The sequence below is a fragment of the Hypomesus nipponensis genome, chromosome 20 (assembly GCF_054491055.1).
Source record: "Hypomesus nipponensis isolate SF chromosome 20, ASM5449105v1, whole genome shotgun sequence".
Classification (NCBI taxonomy): Eukaryota; Metazoa; Chordata; class Actinopteri; order Osmeriformes; family Osmeridae; genus Hypomesus; species Hypomesus nipponensis.
The window spans coordinates 102,501-107,500 of NC_140380.1; the positions used below are offsets into that span (position 1 = coordinate 102,501).

The 5,000-nt window shown below is 47.2% G+C and overlaps 15 non-coding genes and 2 pseudogenes across 15 annotated transcripts in view; all 17 read left to right on the plus strand.

Moving 5' to 3' along the window:
- Positions 1-145: 145 nt before the first annotated feature.
- Positions 146-264, plus strand: LOC146238482 (5S ribosomal RNA). The gene has a single exon (XR_014738782.1). It is a non-coding gene; the product is annotated as a 5S ribosomal RNA (ribosomal RNA).
- A 184-nt stretch (positions 265-448) lies between these two features.
- Positions 449-567, plus strand: LOC146238483 (5S ribosomal RNA). The gene has a single exon (XR_014738783.1). It is a non-coding gene; the product is annotated as a 5S ribosomal RNA (ribosomal RNA).
- A 174-nt stretch (positions 568-741) lies between these two features.
- Positions 742-860, plus strand: LOC146238484 (5S ribosomal RNA). Its single transcript, XR_014739348.1, has one exon. It is a non-coding gene; the product is annotated as a 5S ribosomal RNA (ribosomal RNA).
- A 190-nt stretch (positions 861-1,050) lies between these two features.
- On the plus strand, positions 1,051-1,169 carry LOC146238485 (5S ribosomal RNA). The gene has a single exon (XR_014738784.1). It is a non-coding gene; the product is annotated as a 5S ribosomal RNA (ribosomal RNA).
- A 192-nt stretch (positions 1,170-1,361) lies between these two features.
- On the plus strand, positions 1,362-1,480 carry LOC146238486 (5S ribosomal RNA). Its single transcript, XR_014738785.1, has one exon. It is a non-coding gene; the product is annotated as a 5S ribosomal RNA (ribosomal RNA).
- Positions 1,481-1,656: 176 nt separating this feature from the next.
- LOC146238487 (5S ribosomal RNA) lies at positions 1,657-1,775 on the plus strand. The gene has a single exon (XR_014738786.1). It is a non-coding gene; the product is annotated as a 5S ribosomal RNA (ribosomal RNA).
- Positions 1,776-1,947: 172 nt separating this feature from the next.
- On the plus strand, positions 1,948-2,066 carry LOC146238488 (5S ribosomal RNA). Its single transcript, XR_014735181.1, has one exon. It is a non-coding gene; the product is annotated as a 5S ribosomal RNA (ribosomal RNA).
- A 178-nt stretch (positions 2,067-2,244) lies between these two features.
- Positions 2,245-2,363, plus strand: LOC146238489 (5S ribosomal RNA). The gene has a single exon (XR_014735182.1). It is a non-coding gene; the product is annotated as a 5S ribosomal RNA (ribosomal RNA).
- A 188-nt stretch (positions 2,364-2,551) lies between these two features.
- Positions 2,552-2,670, plus strand: LOC146238490 (5S ribosomal RNA). Its single transcript, XR_014738787.1, has one exon. It is a non-coding gene; the product is annotated as a 5S ribosomal RNA (ribosomal RNA).
- A 190-nt stretch (positions 2,671-2,860) lies between these two features.
- On the plus strand, positions 2,861-2,979 carry LOC146238491 (5S ribosomal RNA). The gene has a single exon (XR_014738789.1). It is a non-coding gene; the product is annotated as a 5S ribosomal RNA (ribosomal RNA).
- Positions 2,980-3,167: 188 nt separating this feature from the next.
- Positions 3,168-3,286, plus strand: LOC146238492 (5S ribosomal RNA). The gene has a single exon (XR_014735183.1). It is a non-coding gene; the product is annotated as a 5S ribosomal RNA (ribosomal RNA).
- A 172-nt stretch (positions 3,287-3,458) lies between these two features.
- Positions 3,459-3,577, plus strand: LOC146238493 (5S ribosomal RNA). Its single transcript, XR_014739984.1, has one exon. It is a non-coding gene; the product is annotated as a 5S ribosomal RNA (ribosomal RNA).
- A 178-nt stretch (positions 3,578-3,755) lies between these two features.
- On the plus strand, positions 3,756-3,874 carry LOC146238494 (5S ribosomal RNA). Its single transcript, XR_014735184.1, has one exon. It is a non-coding gene; the product is annotated as a 5S ribosomal RNA (ribosomal RNA).
- Positions 3,875-4,056: 182 nt separating this feature from the next.
- On the plus strand, positions 4,057-4,175 carry LOC146238495 (5S ribosomal RNA). The gene has a single exon (XR_014735185.1). It is a non-coding gene; the product is annotated as a 5S ribosomal RNA (ribosomal RNA).
- A 162-nt stretch (positions 4,176-4,337) lies between these two features.
- Positions 4,338-4,455, plus strand: LOC146238496 (5S ribosomal RNA; annotated as a pseudogene).
- Positions 4,456-4,633: 178 nt separating this feature from the next.
- On the plus strand, positions 4,634-4,752 carry LOC146238497 (5S ribosomal RNA; annotated as a pseudogene).
- A 170-nt stretch (positions 4,753-4,922) lies between these two features.
- The window catches only part of LOC146238498 (5S ribosomal RNA), a 119-nt gene continuing 41 nt past the window's right edge, over positions 4,923-5,000 (plus strand). The window contains exon 1 of the ribosomal RNA XR_014736354.1: positions 4,923-5,000. This exon is cut by the window's right edge and continues 41 nt beyond it. This is a non-coding gene — a ribosomal RNA (5S ribosomal RNA).

Below are 5,000 nucleotides of genomic sequence, written 5' to 3' on the forward strand. Positions count from 1 at the left end.
TGTTTTCATTTTGACACGAGAGAGAGAGAGAGAGAGAGAGAGAGAGAGAGAGAGAGAGAGAGAGAGAGAGAGAGAGAGAGACTACCTTGCATTGTCAATTGCTAAATCTGTATATGGATAAGTAGCCTATGGTTGTCAACTTATTTCGTACGGCCATACCAGCCTGGCAACGCCCGATCACGTCTGATCTCGGAAGCTAAGCAGGGTCGGGCCTGGTTAGTACTTGGATGGGAGACCGCCTGGGAATACCAGGTGCTGTATGCTCTTTTGCTCATTCACTTAGAAACTGACATCTTGCAATATGCACAAGTAGTCCTTCATGAAAGGGGCTGGAAGCTGTTTTCATTTTGACACGAGAGAGAGAGAGAGAGAGAGAGAGAGAGACCACCTTGCATTGTCAATTGCTAAATCTGTATATGGATAAGTAGCCTATGGTTGTCAACTTATTTCGTACGGCCATACCAGCCTGGCAACGCCCGATCACGTCTGATCTCGGAAGCTAAGCAGGGTCGGGCCTGGTTAGTACTTGGATGGGAGACCGCCTGGGAATACCAGGTGCTGTATGCTCTTTTGCTCATTCACTTAGAAACTGACATCTTGCAATATGCACAAGTAGTCCTTCATGAAAGGGGCTGGAAGCTGTTTTCATTTTGACACGAGAGAGAGAGAGAGAGAGACCACCTTGCATTGTCAATTGCTAAATCTGTATATGGATAAGTAGCCTATGGTTGTCAACTTATTTCGTACGGCCATACCAGCCTGGCCACGCCCGATCTCGTCTGATCTCGGAAGCTAAGCAGGGTCGGGCCTGGTTAGTACTTGGATGGGAGACCGCCTGGGAATACCAGGTGCTGTATGCTCTTTTGCTCATTCACTTAGAAACTGACATCTTGCAATATGCACAAGTAGTCCTTCATGAAAGGGGCTGGAAGCTGTTTTCATTTTGACACGAGAGAGAGAGAGAGAGAGAGAGAGAGAGAGAGAGACTACCTTGCATTGTCAATTGCTAAATCTGTATATGGATAAGTAGCCTATGGTAGTCAACTTATTTCGTACGGCCATACCAGCCTGGCAACGCCCGATCACGTCTGATCTCGGAAGCTAAGCAGGGTCGGGCCTGGTTAGTACTTGGATGGGAGACCGCCTGGGAATACCAGGTGCTGTATGCTCTTTTGCTCATTCACTTAGAAACTGACATCTTGCAATATGCACAAGTAGTCCTTCATGAAAGGGGCTGGAAGCTGTTTTCATTTTGACACGAGAGAGAGAGAGAGAGAGAGAGAGAGAGAGAGAGAGACCACCTTGCATTGTCAATTGCTAAATCTGTATATGGATAAGTAGCCTATGGTTGTCAACTTATTTCGTACGGCCATACCAGCCTGGCAACGCCCGATCACGTCTGATCTCGGAAGCTAAGCAGGGTCGGGCCTGGTTAGTACTTGGATGGGAGACCGCCTGGGAATACCAGGTGCTGTATGCTCTTTTGCTCATTCACTTAGAAACTGACATCTTGCAATATGCACAAGTAGTCCTTCATGAAAGGGGCTGGAAGCTGTTTTCATTTTGACACGAGAGAGAGAGAGAGAGAGAGACCACCTTGCATTGTCAATTGCTAAATCTGTATATGGATAAGTAGCCTATGGTTGTCAACTTATTTCGTACGGCCATACCAGCCTGGCAACGCCCGATCACGTCTGATCTCGGAAGCTAAGCAGGGTCGGGCCTGGTTAGTACTTGGATGGGAGACCGCCTGGGAATACCAGGTGCTGTATGCTCTTTTGCTCATTCACTTAGAAACTGAAATCTTGCAATATGCACAAGTAGTCCTTCATGAAAGGGGCTGGAAGCTGTTTTCATTTTGACACGAGAGAGAGAGAGAGAGACCACCTTGCATTGTCAATTGCTAAATCTGTATATGGATAAGTAGCCTATGGTTGTCAACTTATTTCGTACGGCCATACCAGCCTGGCAACGCCCGATCTCGTCTGATCTCGGAAGCTAAGCAGGGTCGGGCCTGGTTAGTACTTGGATGGGAGACCGCCTGGGAATACCAGGTGCTGTATGCTCTTTTGCTCATTCACTTAGAAACTGACATCTTGCAATATGCACAAGTAGTCCTTCATTAAAGGGGCTGGAAGCTGTTTTCATTTTGACACGAGAGAGAGAGAGAGAGAGAGAGACTACCTTGCATTGTCAATTGCTAAATCTGTATATGGATAAGTAACCTATGGTTGTCAACTTATTTCGTACGGCCATACCAGCCTGGCAACGCCCGATCTCGTCTGATCTCGGAAGCTAAGCAGGGTCGGGCCTGGTTAGTACTTGGATGGGAGACCGCCTGGGAATACCAGGTGCTGTATGCTCTTTTGCTCATTCACTTAGAAACTGACATCTTGCAATATGCACAAGTAGTCCTTCATGAAAGGGGCTGGAAGCTGTTTTCATTTTGACACGAGAGAGAGAGAGAGAGAGAGAGAGAGAGAGAGACCACCTTGCATTGTCAATTGCTAAATCTGTATATGGATAAGTAGCCTATGGTTGTCAACTTATTTCGTACGGCCATACCAGCCTGGCAACGCCCGATCACGTCTGATCTCGGAAGCTAAGCAGGGTCGGGCCTGGTTAGTACTTGGATGGGAGACCGCCTGGGAATACCAGGTGCTGTATGCTCTTTTGCTCATTAACTTAGAAACTGACATCTTGCAATATGCACAAGTAGTCCTTCATGAAAGGGGCTGGAAGCTGTTTTCATTTTGACACGAGAGAGAGAGAGAGAGAGAGAGAGAGAGAGAGAGACCACCTTGCATTGTCAATTGCTAAATCTGTATATGGATAAGTAGCCTATGGTTGTCAACTTATTTCGTACGGCCATACCAGCCTGGCAACGCCCGATCACGTCTGATCTCGGAAGCTAAGCAGGGTCGGGCCTGGTTAGTACTTGGATGGGAGACCGCCTGGGAATACCAGGTGCTGTATGCTCTTTTGCTCATTCACTTAGAAACTGACATCTTGCAATATGCACAAGTAGTCCTTCATGAAAGGGGCTGGAAGCTGTTTTCATTTTGACACGAGAGAGAGAGAGAGAGAGAGAGAGAGAGAGAGACTACCTTGCATTGTCAATTGCTAAATCTGTATATGGATAAGTAGCCTATGGTTGTCAACTTATTTCGTACGGCCATACCAGCCTGGCAACGCCCGATCTCGTCTGATCTCGGAAGCTAAGCAGGGTCGGGCCTGGTTAGTACTTGGATGGGAGACCGCCTGGGAATACCAGGTGCTGTATGCTCTTTTGCTCATTCACTTAGAAACTGAAATCTTGCAATATGCACAAGTAGTCCTTCATGAAAGGGGCTGGAAGCTGTTTTCATTTTGACACGAGAGAGAGAGAGAGAGACCACCTTGCATTGTCAATTGCTAAATCTGTATATGGATAAGTAGCCTATGGTTGTCAACTTATTTCGTACGGCCATACCAGCCTGGCAACGCCTGATCTCGTCTGATCTCGGAAGCTAAGCAGGGTCGGGCCTGGTTAGTACTTGGATGGGAGACCGCCTGGGAATACCAGGTGCTGTATGCTCTTTTGCTCATTCACTTAGAAACTGACATCTTGCAATATGCACAAGTAGTCCTTCATGAAAGGGGCTGGAAGCTGTTTTCATTTTGACACGAGAGAGAGAGAGAGAGAGAGAGACTACCTTGCATTGTCAATTGCTAAATCTGTATATGGATAAGTAGCCTATGGTTGTCAACTTATTTCGTACGGCCATACCAGCCTGGCAACGCCCGATCTCGTCTGATCTCGGAAGCTAAGCAGGGTCGGGCCTGGTTAGTACTTGGATGGGAGACCGCCTGGGAATACCAGGTGCTGTATGCTCTTTTGCTCATTCACTTAGAAACTGACATCTTGCAATATGCACAAGTAGTCCTTCATGAAAGGGGCTGGAAGCTGTTTTCATTTTGACACGAGAGAGAGAGAGAGAGAGAGAGAGAGACTACCTTGCATTGTCAATTGCTAAATCTGTATATGGATAAGTAGCCTATGGTTGTCAACTTATTTCGTACGGCCATACCAGCCTGGCAACGCCCGATCTCGTCTGATCTCGGAAGCTAAGCAGGGTCGGGCCTGGTTAGTACTTGGATGGGAGACCGCCTGGGAATACCAGGTGCTGTATGCTCTTTTGCTCATTCACTTAGAAACTGAAATCTTGCAATATGCACAAGTAGTCCTTCATGAAAGGGGCTGGAAGCTGTTTTCATTTTGACACGAGAGAGACCACCTTGCATTGTCAATTGCTAAATCTGTATATGGATAAGTAGCCTATGGTTGTCAACTTATTTCGTACGGCCATACCAGCCTGGCAACGCCCGATCTCGTCTGATCTCGGAGCTAAGCAGGGTCGGGCCTGGTTAGTACTTGGATGGGAGACCGCCTGGGAATACCAGGTGCTGTATGCTCTTTTGCTCATTCACTTAGAAACTGAAATCTTGCAATATGCACAAGTAGTCCTTCATGAAAGGGGCTGGAAGCTGTTTTCATTTTGACACGAGAGAGAGAGAGAGAGAGAGAGACCACCTTGCATTGTCAATTGCTAAATCTGTATATGGATAAGTAGCCTATGGTTGTCAACTTATTTTGTACGGCTATACCAGCCTGGCAACGCCCGATCTCGTCTGATCTCGGAAGCTAAGCATGGTCGGGCCTGGTTAGTACTTGGATGGGAGACCGCCTGGGAATACCTGGTGCTGTATGCTCTTTTGCTCATTCACTTAGAAACTGAAATCTTGCAATATGCACAAGTAGTCCTTCATGAAAGGGGCTGGAAGCTGTTTTCATTTTGACACGAGAGAGAGAGAGAGACCACCTTGCATTGTCAATTGCTAAATCTGTATATGGATAAGTAGCCTATGGTTGTCAACTTATTTCGTACGGCCATACCAGCCTGGCAACGCCCGATCTCGTCTGATCTCGGAAGCTAAGCAGGGTTGGGCCTGGTTAGTAC